Raw genomic sequence first — 17,240 nt, 5'->3', positions numbered from 1 at the left:
GGTATGTTACTACTGGTGGTATAGGTATTCCTATAATTACCAGTTTTTTATCATAAAAATAAATATTTCTTCTTGTCCGGAAAATAAAAAAAATAAGTCTCATGGTTTAAAATCGTGGTACGTCCCCTCGGCCGCGGATGTCTGTACACGCCTGTGTATAGATTCGGACGCGAGGTTTTTACGTGCACAACACGTACACATGGTCTTACGAATCACAGCCGTAGAGATATTCTCGAATTGATTGCGCACGACAAAATTTATATCGTTATACGGCGAAGGCGTGGAGAGTTGGCCGCCACCGGTCGGTGTATATGTGGGCGCAGTTCGAAACGTTAATAATTCAATTAGATCGCGTGCAAGGGAACGGCGCGCGTGCTGGATCCCGGCTCGGAGTGTAATCATTTCTCGGGCGACCGCCGGAGATAGTGGCTGCGCACCGGTACCGAATCGAAGAGGTCGACGTGCAAAAGTTAGAGTTTTCTCAAGATCCCCCCCCCCCCCCAGTACGAGTTTAGGTGACGATTTTACCGTATTTCGTGTCGCGTTTATGTCCCTACTGTTACTGTACGTGCGTTTGAGTGAGTGTATGTGTGTGTGTGTGTGTGTGTGTGTGTGTGTGTGTGTACTTCATCCGTTGTTTTTCGGTCAAAGAGTACCAACTCGGTCTAGTAGAAACGGGTGGCCAAAACTTTATTATTGCCCGCTTTCATTAGTTTTCGCGTGGATAGATGAACGGCGGGCGTGAACAGTGAGCCGGCGGGTCCACGGACGGACGACGGGGGCAGGCGCAGTGGATAGAAAAACTGCAGGAGGCGCTGCACGGACGACCGGCAACGGCAAACTTTGTCTTTCAAGAAATACAACTACTACACGTAATAGCCGGGCCCGACCTAGTGTAATTCGAGAGCCCGTCCTTTATTGCCGTCATCATTGTCACGTTTGTCGACTTAAGTTTTTTCCGCCCTTTTTATAGAGACAAACACCAACGCACGTCGACATAAACACAAACACGCGCGCGCGCACGTATACACGCCATATAGAACATCGAGAGGGTAGGAAAAAATTACTAAGTTTCGGTCAGGAGTAATCTTTTGCCGTCAAAAACCACTTTGGCGTCCCCCTTCCCCCCGACGGTTCTCAAAATGTGCCATAATGTTATACATGTCATCGGTGGTAACAAAAACTTTTTTTCCGTTCGCCTTTTAGTATAAAAATTATTGCGATATTTTTAAGCAATTGTTTTTACGTATAAATATTGTTGAAACTATCTTTGCGGTGTTCAATAATTTTTCCTTTGTTTTAATAATTGTTCTCATTGAATTATTCAAAAAAAATACATTTAAATTAAACTAAATTATATGTTGTTCACATGTGTATCGTTCGAATCTAACTTATATTTTGTTTTTGACGGTGGATAAGGTACAATACATAAAACTGAAAACCACAGTTATTATGTACACTGTTAAATCATTAGTAATCAATCAATTGATATGATATTATTTCAAGAATTAGTAACTTTAATAAAAAAAATGTATTACAATTATTATATATAGTAATAAAAATATTCAGAGTGACAGGAAAATCATATTGAGGGATGAAACATACCCATACTCAGTATGGTGTTCCTTGGATTATAATCCCCCCCCCTCCCCCGGTAATAAAACCTAGAATATCTGTATATGTTACTCTATAGGTGCATCGATAGTGTTTTATTTGTATTCAATTTTATCAACGACTTGGTGGCTTTTGTCAAATGTTTTGTTCAATACATTTCCGATAAAAGAATTTAAGCATGAAAGTACAACAAAAAGTATTTGATGATACATACGTGAAATAAAATATCATTGATATAAACAACGTCTTTTAATGTACTTAGAATTTCGAAATATAAATGTTTATTTATATATTAATTAATATTTATTTTATGCATGATTAAGAAGGGTTAAAAGTATTATCTAAATATTTTATTCATAATAAATTGAATTGGTATAAGGAAAATTTAGAAATTGACATATATTTGGATATAAATTTGTTTGCTCGAGTAAGAGACATTTTCTTCTAATTTTAATGTGACTAAACTCAAAAATCATCATTACCAAAGTTCAGTAAGTAAATAAGTATATATATGTGCAAGGAAATCAAGCACAATAATAATATGTCTTAATATTAATGAAATATATACTTTTACAACAACATTTTATTTTGTTTAATTATTTAGCCTGGTTTTTGTACCAAACGGAATGAAGTACATGATAAAATAAGAAAAATGTTAATTCTTACATAAAACCACTTGTAAATTCATTTTATATTTTTTTAACTTAGTTTTATCAAAAAAAATATGTATATTAATGTTAAAAACCATTATCCTTGCACCTTCTTAAACAGAAGAAATACAAGATATTTTAAAATCATGTTTATATACAGATTTTAGATAGTGTTTCCCTTTATAAATTTTAAAGTAGGTTTATAAAAAATTAGGATTTAAAACTTTACGCGTTTATAAATATATTCAAGTACACAAGCATTGTAACATACATGTAAAATAAAAAACAAAATAAAACGTGAAATATTTAATTGATTGTGATTTAAAATATGAAAACAAAGAGGAAAACTTTTGTGAATCCATTAGCTAGTAACAAAAAATATTATTTATAAAAGAAATATTTACATCAAAGTGTAGAAACTATAAAAATTGATTAGTTGAAATTAATTATTTGTATGAACTACGTCGATACTGTCAGTTAACAAAAAAAAACCTATATTCCAATATTTTTACTTATTAAATTAGACTATGTAACTAATGACTATTTTAAAATGTGTACTATAATATTCCTGAATTCAAATCTAATTCCTATGGAACGAATTTGTATGGTAAAACATTTTAAATATGCATTCCTCTCAAATATGTGAATGCATTAAGTCCTGAGTTTTGATGAGAAAAAAATAATAATTACTGCAGGAAGTCTATATAAATGAATATATATATTATAATAAGAAAGTAGAATGATAACACGAAAGTTTTAAATTGATTAAAATGAGGAATTTAAAATTATTTTTTAAAGAAAAACTAATGAGGATATATGTATTCATGGTTTTAATGTCTTCTGCTAACCATTTCGAGTTTTTTGGATGATTTCTTCTTTTGTAAAAATAAAAATCCGTTTTTAATATTAATGAAAAATTTCATTTTCACCAATATAATTATTTCTTCGGTGCAAGAAAATCGTTGCATGCTTTTGCTTTTTTCTACCCATTGAGTATTAATACATCTACCTAAATTTGCATATTATGCAAAATTATAACCTTCATTCTCCGCACGTACGTAAGCCTATATATACCCATTTACCATATAAAACACGAGTGAGATAATCTGCAAAGACATCATATTCTGTTACAGTGGTCTCTTTAGTATTGTATTTTTATCATATGCAATGTGTCCATATATCAACAGTATTCTGGGGTATTTCTAGAAAAAAAAATATTACTTATTACATATCATTCCCATATTATAAGATAAATATATTCACAACGAGTTCTATTAGTTCGACGTACCTATCGATTTTATTTGACACTAATTTTTATTAATGATTTTTACACAAAAATACCTGATGATTGTCATTAAATAATATAACAGCAAAAACAACACTAATGACTGGCTTTTATTTATTGTAATATGAAGTGCATTTTTATTTCACCCTATCGACTTCCACAATTAAATCGCAGAACGCAATATATATGGGCCGTAAATTATAGAACAGAACCATACATAACAATGTGTTCACCAATAAATTATTATGATCACCTTTTTTATAATTCAACATTCGGTTATTCAACTTTCGAAAAGAAACTTTCAATAGAAAAAATATTTTATCAATGCAATAATAATTTTATAGTAAAAAAATATTCAGTAACCCGTGGCTAATGATTAATTAATTTTTAAACGTAATAATATTTATTAGATTGTATTTAAATAAACAGCAATCGTAAAAATAAATGATGTGGTTACATGAAAATTTAGAATTTAAAAAATAAATATATCTACTAAAAGTTCATTTTAGAAAATATAATTTATTTTACCATAAACGGAAAATTTAAAATAAACAATATGTTTTTAAAAACAACATAATTTTATAATTCTAATTAAAACGTATTTTTCATTTTTAAAATATAAATCTATATATTTTATTCATGCATTGAATATTATACGTACGTTCAGTGGCGTGGCGATATGGGTAATCGAGAGGCGGCCGCTTCACAGTTTTTTTTTTTTGGGGGGGGGGGGAGGCAAGGCCGTATCTAAAAATTTTTTCGGAAGGTGTCTAAAACATACATATTATAATTTTATTGAATTAAGACTTTAACTTTTGATATTTGGTTAAAAATAAAACAGAAAAAGATTTAATCTTCTTTTATTAAAATTAATATCATATTTTCATATAACATTGTGATATAAAACTAAAAGCAGTCAATGAATAATTGGAGCTTAAGTCATTTTTGACTGAAAATATTTATGTTGGTATTGAAATGAATAAGTAATTTAAAAATTCAAAAAAAGTTCACATTGCGTGAAAATATCTACTAACGTTGGGTTATGTAGACTGCGGATATAATATCTATATTCAACGTTATTGCTACTATTTGAGGTGGATTGGATATATATTTGAATTTGATAATAACATTGGATATTTTAACACTGATATATATATATATGGGTTGCATTAGCATAATCCTATAAGGTAATGTAAAAAATATTCAGTAAATTAAGAACAAATAAAAATGGATGTGAATGTATTCTTCACTACACGGCTTCATCTAACCGTACAGTAACTGAAAAATAGAGAGGAGATTTAAGAGGTAAATGTTTCTTTTGTATATTCTGTATTAAGTACAAGTATTGCAAACCCGTACAATTATGAGCTTGTACTTTTATCCTGTATTTGGGAAATATGATAGAATACTAACACTAAACATTTAACAATTCGAAAATGGTTGTAATAGACTTGTATTTCAGGAAACAGTTATTTCCCTCATAATCAACCTTCACAGTTTTATTTTAAGCGTGTCCGATTATTTTTGGTAAAATTTTTAAAATAAAATAAGCAACAAAATCATTAAAAACGAATAAAAATATATTTCATACAATTGAGTACATTAGGTACATGGCGGTTCGTAACACTTCTAACTTATTAAATTGAATATATGTGATAAAAATCAATAATTGCTTAACTAAAGTGGTTAATTATTTTTAGATTCTCCAAGGGATGGTTTTAAAAAAAATTGATTTTTAGAATCTACGAAAAGATATTGTGAACAGAATAGAAGATTAACCAGAAAAGAATATTTTATTGTTTTGAATAATGTATAATAATATAATATACCGTCTTCCTGAATAATATTTTGTAGTTACACAAAATTAAATGGAAATTATTGATATTATTATACAAAATGTAGTAACTATATATTAAATATTTAATGTACGTAAACATTTAACAATTTCATAAGTAGCATAATAATAAAATTAAATGTTCTATATAAACATTTTTTTCCGAAATGTTGACGCCAATCTCAATTTTGTATTCAGTTGCCTCTTAAGTTACTTTTAACTATAAACGAATATTATATTTAGATTATTTTTTCTGCTTTTTGGTGAAAAAAATAACATAATGGTGTATTGAAAAATAATACATTAGTGTAGTATGTTAATCAAATTGATCAAAACATTTAAAACGGTAAAATTATAAGACGGGCTACAACTCGTTTGCGCAAAAATGCACAACTCGATTGGGCACAAAATTTTGGCTACTTATGACGAAAATCTCAAGTGTCAGAACTCGTTTGCTTATTATCGTTGATTATTATACTCCTCATGATTATGAAAGTTGGTTACTTTTATTATTTTGTTTGATTTATTAACAATAACACTCGCAGGACATTTTTTTAGTACATCTAAAATTTGAACATCCATTCATTAAAACATGGTATTCACTAAATTTATAATTATCAATATTAAAACATAATTTTCCTTACCGAGGTTCAAAAATATTAGAAATTTCTACGCTATATTACGTCGTTAACACATTAGTCACCATTGTACCGTTCATATCCATAATCCATGCCTACTGAAATTTTACTAAAAGTTGTTTGGAAAATCCAAATTTATATAATCTACAGTCTACATAGTCGTTTATAAGATAATATTAAGATAATATATTTGATAATTTGTACTGCAATCTGTGACGATATGTGTATACACGTGTCATGTGTATGAATGTGTCGTTGTGCATAAACATTATTATCTATTTTCAAGTAAACGACTGTTTTCGTAGTGCGCAAACGAGTCGTCGATTTTCAGGTAAGAAATTTTGAATCTGCGCAAACGAGTTGCAGCGATAAGAAGTATATTATTAGAATATCTAAATAATTAAAACATCATTCATATTACAATTTTTTTTTTTTTTAATTATTTAAACCGTTAATTAGTTGAATGATTTTGCAATTATTACAACGTTTTATCAAAACATTTTTCTGTTATTCTGTGGCAAGAAAAATTGTATCTCTTGTTTTTCTCTTATTCATCTAATTCATTAGTCTCAAACTCAAATTACCAACGAGATATATGTATTTACGTTAAAGATTTGCGGGAAACATACCTTTTTTTTTTTACTCATATTAGGATTAAATCTAAAATAAACAAAATGTATTTCTCTTACCGATTATAATTATGATAAAATAGGACATTGCACTGTGTACCTATTGATTTTTTTTTTAATAATAATAATAATAATAATTTATTTTTATTTTCAAGCGACATTTGATACTTGACATCTCTTATTTTGTACCAGACTGTCAAAGTATAAAATATTTTATAAAAAAAAAAAAAAGATTTTTGAAAAATAAATATTCATTTCAGGCCACATCAAAAAGGCTCGCGGGCCGCATTGCAAACCACTGGTTTAATTTATCGATATAATTTTATAATTTTATTTGTATTAGTACAGATGAGGCCGGTTCACATTTTTCACAACCCGATGGAGCATAAATATAATTTAACAATAGAAAACCTAAATTAAGCAATTCAAACATGCCACGATTGAACATAGACATACGTACAACATTTTTATTAATTTTTATATTTTATAAATTATTATATTACATATTTATTAATCGCATTTAAAGTTGTGTACTTAAATACTTACTTCCCACGTTTAATAAATATTTAAATAAATTATTAGAATTTATATTTTTTAAATATTCCTCGTAAATCTTTTTTCTCATTCAATTAAACACATATTTTCATAACTGTTTCTGCTGATCGAATTTTTGATATATGTATAAAGTGTATACGTGGATGTGATTTTTAGAGTCGTGAATTGTAAGTTCAAATTTTAATACGCTTAAGTTAATTTTTATTACACTATTTTTCATAATAAATTAATATATATATATATATATATAATAGTATATTTTAAAGCAAGATATACGATTGTTAAAAGTTTAAGTAAGCAGTAAAAGTTAATACACAGTACTTATACGGTGAAACAATGACTGACAGTAAAATTAATTCGATATTGGTAATTTTAGTAGTTATACTACTACGCAATATACTAGTATTTAATATGACACGTATCAATATGAATAGGTATAAATAATAATCGTACGAACGATATGAAGATCAAAAACGGTGTTGGTGCCCGGTTTTAGACGAACTGAAAAATTGACAACATTGCATACAATAAGAATATTTTTTCTGTGTTCAATCGGATCGTTAAACTATATAGATCGTGGTCAATCTGATTGTTAAAAACATGGACTGTGCTGAATCGGGTACCACCGTGGCCTGGTTCGCTAGAAAGGTTTACCTTCGTAGGCGAACCGGAACGTGTACGATCGGTCTAAAATTAAAAATTGCATAATAACATTTTCATGTTAACCATTGCAAAACGCAGATCCAAGATGTGAAGGGGTGTCCCCCAAATCTCCCAAAACCGTTTTTTTTACATAGCGAAAAAAAAAACTATTCAATTAATTTTTATTGATCTTTTAAGAATCTTAAGCGTTTCGTCTATCAATAGAATAACATGAAAAATTTACATTGCACATAATCGGTTATAATTTCTTGTAAATATAATCTACACACCAATAATTGGGATGTATCTTATGTTAATATTATATTTAATTTAATTTTATGATAATATTATACAATGTACTGTAACAGAAATTACCGAAATGGCATTTTCGTTACAACAGGAAATCGTTAACCATCGCCGCATCACATGTCACGACATCTTTGTAATTTCTGTAAAAAAAACAAAAGTTATTTATTAGCAAATCCTGAGACTAATAATGTATATTTTGGTTATGAGATATTAAACAATTTAAATCAAAATTACTATCTTATAAATACAATATCTTATATAATTTCTTAAAACTTTAATTGGGTTGCTAATTTCTGTTGCAACAGCAAAATAAGGTAATAAGGTAAGAATGGGAAAAGAAAGATTGAAAAGGTTGCTTCTTATATATATATATATATATATATATATATATATCCTTAAGGATATAAATATTGACAGTGAAAATAACATACAAATATAATTAACAAATTCCCTAAGAGAAAAACAACGAAAACTTGTTTTTCTATTATAAAAATAAAGTATACTATTAATTTTTAATATCATTATATTATGTTATTTTATTCCTTTAATTGTTAAATTGTTATAAAATTTAACTTCGTTTCTAAAACTATAACTTATCATACAAATATCCTATTTGTATATATATATATATATATGACTTTGCGTTCCCCCAAGTTATATATTTATGGATCCACCCCTATCTGTCGAGGTAATAGTTATAACTTAGTATTATGCAAGACAGATTTAAGACTATTTGTTTTATATGTCATAACAATGGAAAGTTTTTGAAAATTGTACTAACGAAAAACTACTGAAACGGTCACCACCACTCCGATAGTGTTTTCGATCCGAGCTTAGTGATGAGTAGATTTTGGTGTGATTGTGTTTTGAAATAGAATCTTTTGTCAAATTATGTGGCTGTTTCGTTGGCATTTGAAAAAATAAGGTCATGATGAATTGCCATGTTAGTGACAAACCAGGGTGCTTTAATAATTATTCTAAAGCAGATGGATTAATATGCTTAGATTTTTTTGATTGTCAAAGGTTTAGCTGATTTTTGCATGATGATACCCTGAGACCAGATAGGCTTTAGTAGCATTTTGTAGAGAAGCAATGTTATGGAAACTGGTGAATGGAAAATTGGTCTTATTATATGAAGATGAGAATTGAGTTTTTTTCCTTTTGTTTCTGAAATTATTAGATTAGATTATGGGTGTTAATTAAATATCAAATTAATTGTAATAATAAATGATTATAATATTTTTCATGCATATATTTACTGAATTCATTTACATTATGCTAGTAAAATACGTAATAAAATGGACTTTACTAAAAATTTGAGGAAGAAACGGAATAAGATATTATGGTATTAAGTCCAAATTTAGTGTGTTCCATAAGCGCTAGATTTTTTTGCGTCGATATTTCATCCAGTACTTTTAGTCCTAATCTTCCAGAAAAACAATCATAACCACATTTCGATATCAATCCTATTTCTAATTCTGTAGAAAAATTGAAGACAACAATAATTGTACTTTTCATAACTAGAAACATTGCGTTTTGTTTACGATAAGACAAAATGTAAGTAGGATACAAATAATAACGAATAACAAATGTTAGACGGAGATTTCTCGAGTATGCGAGGTGATGAAAATAAAGATTGAAGAAAAAACCCTTAAGGGTACTGTTTACTGATAAATATAATCAAGTATAAAATGTTCCAGGTAATAATTTTCTATGACAGCAATATTTTTTTAAAAAAAATCGTCTTTTGTTCATATTTTAGTTAAAAAAGAAAAACTGGATGGTGTATTTCTATACACCTATAGTTATATACACTTATATATTAGTTCATAAAGAGTAGACAAAATTAATCTACAATTATCATATTTATGTTGAACAGTGTTTGAACTTTAGATTAGTGTCCTTACATACTTAATTTGTTTTTGTTGACACATGGAAAACGTACACTAAATACATAGTATAATATTGAATATTTTATTTTAACTAAGAGCTTAAGTGATAATGAAAATTATATATACTACTCGTGTATATATATATATAAACTAGTGACGGCATTAACGGTGTGGAATTGTCTAAAATTTTCTCAAAAATTGTCATCTCATAAGTTTTTTAATATTATATTATTATTATATAAAATACTAATTTCGATGAATTTATCACTATTTATAGAAATATCACAAGTTAAAAGTTTCGAATATTATTTGCATTGGAAATAGATAAAAATCTAATTGTTTTTGTTTAAATTATTTATTAGGATTCTTTGGCTACGCAACATATATAAAAGCTACATGGAATATTGATTTATAATTTAATACCCTTTGCGTAATAAAATAATTAAATAAAAATATAAAATCTATTATTTATATGATATATTTATTATTCTTATTACAATTTAATTACTTGTGTTTAAAGTTTCATCGATGGCTTTTTTAGCGTACCAACTATTTTCTTAGTGCAGGATTTAACTATGTATTAAGTTTGATATATCTATTAAGCAATTAAGTGTCGAATGGAGAAAGCTAGTCATCTATAATTCAATAGATACTTAGAAGAGCAAATAATGTAGTTAACATTAAGAATTAGGAAAATGTCCTTAATTTAACATAGTGTAATGACTAAATCCAAAACTTTGTTGTTAACTGTTGTAAACATTTTCCACTCTATACACTTAAATCCACTGGGATTATATATAAAAGTTTAACAATCGTTGACAAATATGTATAATTATTAGATAAGCATAAAACCAAGTTATATTATGGTTAAATTTCCAAATTATTCTTGCTTTGATTTTATATTTTATATTTTGTAATGTTATATACTCAATAGTTCTATAGTTTTAGTTTTAATTTTTTTGGTAGGAGTTTTTAAAATAAGTACTTTCTTTTTTGTGTATACATTTTTACATTTGATAACTGATGGAAAAAATATTTGTAGTTAGACAATAAATTGTATAAAAAAAAATTATGATGAATACATGAGGAAGGGGGTTTACCAATAATGTAATCTTCTAATATGATACTCGTATTTATGTAAGAAAAACAACAATATTTCATTATTAATTAACATTAATATAACAATATATACTATAATATAAAATAAGTACTATTTTAGACATATATACACTATCATATAAAGCAGAATGGTCCAATTTTTCGTTGGCGGGCCAATTTATACTTTCGTGAAAATACTGGGAGTGATAAAAAAAAAATTATATTATATTATATTATTATTCAGTAGAACTTCCAACCAATAATCGCCGCCTAATAATGACTATTAGAAGGCGATATAACCAACTTTCACGATATTCCACCACAAGATTTCGAATTCACTGTGGCTGCTATAATAACACGATACCAACGTGTACATAGTACGAACTGAGGTAAATTAAATCATAGTTTTGAACATTACTCATTGCACGTATGCCTACATTTTATAGCAGTTAACATAAAAAGTATACGATGATATAACAATTTTGTTATAATATTGTTGTTATATTTTTTTTTTTTAACATGAGTCTTAAACTAACATGGAGGGTGATTAAAAAAAGAAAGCTTCAAGGGCCTCATGTGGCTTGTGAGTCCCGGGTTGGATTATCCTGATGCAAAGTATAACATTTAGAGACGTATTATTTGTTACAATAGTTATTTAAATTTCTTCACACAAGTTACGTCTGATCATAGTACATTGATCGATACTAAATAGCTATAAACGTATTGGAAAATATTGCGTTATCAATTTGTTAACTCATATACTTACATTAAATTAATATTCTATAAAATGCACATTTTTCCAACAAATTACAAATTTCTGCTTACTATTTGTTTGCTTTAAGTGGTATGTAGCATATGTGAAAATATTAGTATCATAATGATGGCGATTTAACTTTTCAAACATAGGAAAATGACTTATGACCAAGGGTATACTACTTTTTTTTTTTTTTGTATTCAAAGTATTCTTAAATGTGTTATTGGAACTCAAATGGACCATATTTAATGAATTCACGGATTTCCTAAAAGCTTTTTCGTGTTATTTACCTAAGCAAAAAGACCCACACGTGCGTAGTATGCCTGTACTGATATAGATAATCGGTTTTTTCGATAAAATTTTGTAGTTACCCCTATACAGAAGATTACTAGTAAGAATAGTTTAACAATTTTTAGTTTATAGTAAGATAAAATACAATACGTGTAAACATTGAATCGTGTACTCTTCATTTATGCAAATCTAATATTAATGTCTTGTATTTATCACTTATTGTAACTAGCTTAAACCCGTGTTTAATCTTGATCTGATTCCGGAAAGCATATAGTGCATGCCAGAATTTCCAACCTATTTAGAATGTTAGTTAACAATATGAATTAATAAATTTATAAATTGTGTAAAAACCGTTCACTAGGAATCAGAGACATTTTATTCGGATATTTTAAATCCATTCAGTCACCCAATATTATTCAAAGCAATGAGGTACAAACTGGACGACTTCATGAAATTTACTATTTTAATTTAGCAAAACCTTTGAAAAGCACACATCAGCGAACTGCCAGAAATGTTCACTATAGAGAAAACGAATAAAATAAAAACTGTGCATATATTTGTAAAATCATGTTTTATCGATTTTCGGAGGTATTTTTGCATTCTTGATTACTAAAACTCGCCAATATTCGTTATTTAGAGGTATCCACTATTTAGGGGAGCACAATGCATTCATTTTAATAGGACTGTACTGGACCATAAAAATGTGTTTATTATTGAGATGTGTCCTCTATTTATCGTTCTTTGTTTCACTGTATAATATAATATAACAGATAATAAAAAATTATTTATGGATTGAAAATTATTCAACAAAATAGATTTTGTAAATCAAAAAATGAGCAAGAACAATTCACGTATTGAACTTTTGATTATTATGTCAGATCGTTGTAATTATATGGTGAGAATGAAGACAGTAAAAATTTGTTCGAAAATTATTATTGATAAACAATTATGATTTCAAAAGTTTAAAATTCCCGATATTATTTCAAATTTAAATTAAAATCATAGTTTACAGCTGTTTTCGAATTAAAATAATAAAATTAAATTCCCTAAACATATTGTTATTCAAGAGCGTTAATAAAAATAATTTTAAACATAACGTAAGTTGACAATTCCTTAAAATATTATGGATTCCTAAGAAAAAATTCCTTTTTATAAGAAATAACCTAGGAATCTCTTTTATATTTTTTTATTGAAAAAATAGAAGTTCAAAAGATGTTATTTTTAATAGCGAGTTTTGGTTTGTTTCTATATAAAATATCTTTCCCAAACGCTTTGCTAAAAATTAATATTCTGCATATTTTACCAGAATCAATTGTCAAATCACTTATTGCATAACAATTAATATGTATAAATAATATAAAAATGAATTACTCGTTTAAAGAAATATCATTGACGCAGACTTTTTAATATAAAAGTAAAACAGTTAGTAACATTAAAAGTTAAAACTAAAAACATTCTAAACTCTTTCGCTTGATCAATTACTGACAAGTTTTATTTCTGAATTAATAATTAATAGTCAGATTTAATTAAATATTATAATTATTTTAAAATAAAACAGACATCTTCATTTAAAAAAATGAGGGAATGATAATATTTTTATCTACAGTATTTAATTCATACATTAGGTTTACAATCGAATCCATTTAATGAGTACATCGCATAAAGGGGAGAACCGCTTAATGGGAATAAATAGGCAGATTCCCAAAGACATGTATTCGTTTTAGGAAATTTAACATCGTTTATTGGGAACAAACTATCGGTTATAAGGGACATATAATAATCTATATATAACCTACTGTATATTGTATATAATAACCTATTTTCTTATCAAAACTGCAATTGTCTAATATCTGTCTCTATCAGATTTTATATTATAATCTAAAGTAAATAATAGCATTTACCTACGTGTTTTAATTTTGCTAATCATTTCTTTATCTTCTACAGTCACATATCCATGAATATAATTGAGTCAACTAGCCCGCGTACAAAACTTGTCAATAAGCAACGTTTTAATAACTTACAACAAAAAAGAGGGGATGATTTTCTGCAGCCCAACAAAGAATGAATTACGTATGTATTTTTTTTTTTTATAAAAAATATTAGGTAAATCAATTAGTTTATAATAAATATGTACATGTAAAATAATTTACGATATCATTATATGTATTACAAATAATAATTTTTAAACAAAGCATAAATTATGTATGTATGTTTCTTATAATAAAGTTATAATAATGCGCTAAATAATTTTTTAATTTTTTTTTTAATTGATTTATTGGGATAGTTAGATAACGGAGACAGATAGATCATTATGTGCCCGGTGTGTTTATAAATATATTTTTATTTTAATTATTCTAAGAAAAAAATTAGCCCATTATATTTTTATTCTCGTTTATTTTGCAAATCCTATTATCTTAGTTTATTTTTCAAAAGCATAATACTTGTAATCATTCCAATAATTATAGTTATTTTACATTTTTTATTGCTCATTACTGTTTTCACTTCCGACATAAATAGTTCCTATATTTTTATATACATAGTTTATTTTTATTTGGAAAACCATAGTAACCTACTAATATTATTGTCAAGGTGTACATAGCTTATAAATTGAAAATATAATATAATAATATATTATAATATATATAATATATTTTAATACTGCATTTGTATAGGTATTATTTTATGTAGATGTTATAAAATTGTCTGTTATTAGTTAAAAATAACTTGTAATAAGCATAACAAATTACTAATAAAACTCTTAAAGAACTGTTAAAACTTCAAAATATTTATTAGGTGTGATACATAGGTTTATTTTTCAAAACATATCTACAGTTAATGAAAAATTTAATATTTTATAACTCATAATGAAATATTGTAGGTTAGCTGTGGTAAAATGAAACTTCATTATCGTTACTTTAAACATTCCAAACTACCATAAATTAACATTTTAGATTTTCTACGAGTTAAGTTAAAAATATTTGACTAAATTAACTATAAGAATTTAAAAATATTACAAGTGTTTTCCACGGCTATAGGTGAGTTGCGGCCCGACATGCCATTAACGTGTTAGAGACCGGTGAATTGCGGCCCGTTCATATTTTATCACTAAGTTAATTGCGGCCCGGGGTTAATTCACCATTCCGTGTCCATTAGTCTAAAGTACTCTCCTACGGAAGTTGTTATACATTTGAAAAAGCTATCCACAGTGTTGTAGCAAAAGTCTTCCCTAATGCAAAAATAACAGGATGTCGATTTCACTTAGGGCAAAGTTGGCGAGAAAAAATTCAAAGTTTAGGACTCATGAAAATTTATAATACAAATATAAATGAAAGTTATTATTTCAAATTTATTTGTGGTTTGCCATTTTTGGATTTTGACTTCGTCTTTGATATATCACGAATGACTTTTTAGCAATACTACCCGCTAAAGATGATCGGGTTGTACAATTTACCAACTATGTTTTCGAAAACTAAAAATTTCTGGACGTCATGTTTCCCTCAAATATTTGGGCACAGTTTTCTGCTAGCTGTAACCGTACCATTAACAACTGTGAAAATTTTCATTCACACCTAAATTTATCGTTCTATTCTGATCATTCTAACATCTATAATTTTATTGATGTGTTAGTAGAAATTCAATTAGAAACGTATATCAAATGTAAAAGTAATGGAATAAAAACGAAGAAAATATGTGAAAAAGAAGCATTTATAAGACAACAGATGACAGAGCTAGCACAAAAAGAAATAGAGCAGTTTGATTTTGTTAAATCATTAAGTTTTGAATTTTTGCCCAACCAATAATCTAAAAAAATTAATTTAACCATAAATTACCATAAATGTTGCCATTTTTACATAAATAATAATAAAAAATAAAAAAACAAATTTTTGGGAGACGACTCAACCAACCTCATTGTGGTGTCTTCTGATTAACGCTGATAGGCTGATATGAAGTGATAAATAAAATGTGGCCGCAACTCGTACGTCTATTTTATAAACACGGGCCGCAACTCGTACTTAATTTAGGGATCGGGCCGCAACTCACCAACACCGTTTTCCATTTATGCACTGCCAGTTTTTAACATACTTCAAGGACTATAAAAACTTAAACCTAACCTATGGCTAACGTATGGTATACTACTTCACAGTTTAAATATGAGCCAGTGTATAAATACATACACATACTTTCGATTATTAGTACATTTTATGAATAAATTAATTGTATGCTTTAAATTTTAAAACTTTAATATATAAATTGAAAATATTAAATATATATAAAAAAGGATGGTTGTATAAATGCATTAAATATTAAAAGCAGGGACCAGAACCGGTACTGGAATCGGTTAACCTTTAAAATTTAGGAACCGTAACTGAAACCGGAACCTTTATTTCCAAAAATGAAAAACCATGACCGTAACCGTAACCTTAATTATATAAAAGGGTTAATTTAGGTGAGTTATTTAGACTATTAAACTATAGTAATGACTATTTTATTTGTCCATTTGTCGGTTCAGAAAAATAAGTCAAATCTTTTCATGTTTTTATTATTTTGTGTTGTAAACTGTAGTAGTGTAATGCATATAATAAGTAAATTTGTAGTATTATTATCGTTATTGTTTTTGTCTGTTTATTAATATATTACAGTTTATTATGAGTATATCATCTATTTTGTTTATTATTAGTGTTAAATATAATTGACGTTTATACAAATTTGTAGCTACAACAGTAGCTAGTATTAACTTTGATTCCTAATTAAAATTAAATTTTAAATTAAAGATATTTATTTCATCAAATCATAATATTTCACATTATTACAAAATATTTTACAAATTCTTACTACCTATGAGTTGGAATAAAATAACTTAATCTAATTCAAAGAAATATAATAGGTTGATATAGTATATATATATATATATATATATATTTATAATTATTTTTTTAAACTATTCATAATACCTTCAATTTAAACAAGAATAAATAAATAATTTCATATTAATTTTTAATAAATATCTAATAATCAGAATTCACCAAAATTAACCGGTTTTAGAACTCT

This window comes from Sipha flava, unplaced genomic scaffold (assembly GCF_003268045.1).
Source record: "Sipha flava isolate LNK unplaced genomic scaffold, YSA_version1 134_pilon_pilon, whole genome shotgun sequence".
NCBI classification, from domain to species: Eukaryota; Metazoa; Arthropoda; class Insecta; order Hemiptera; family Aphididae; genus Sipha; species Sipha flava.
The sequence above is the reverse complement of the archived record's forward strand: the minus strand, read 5'-3'. Positions refer to the sequence as shown.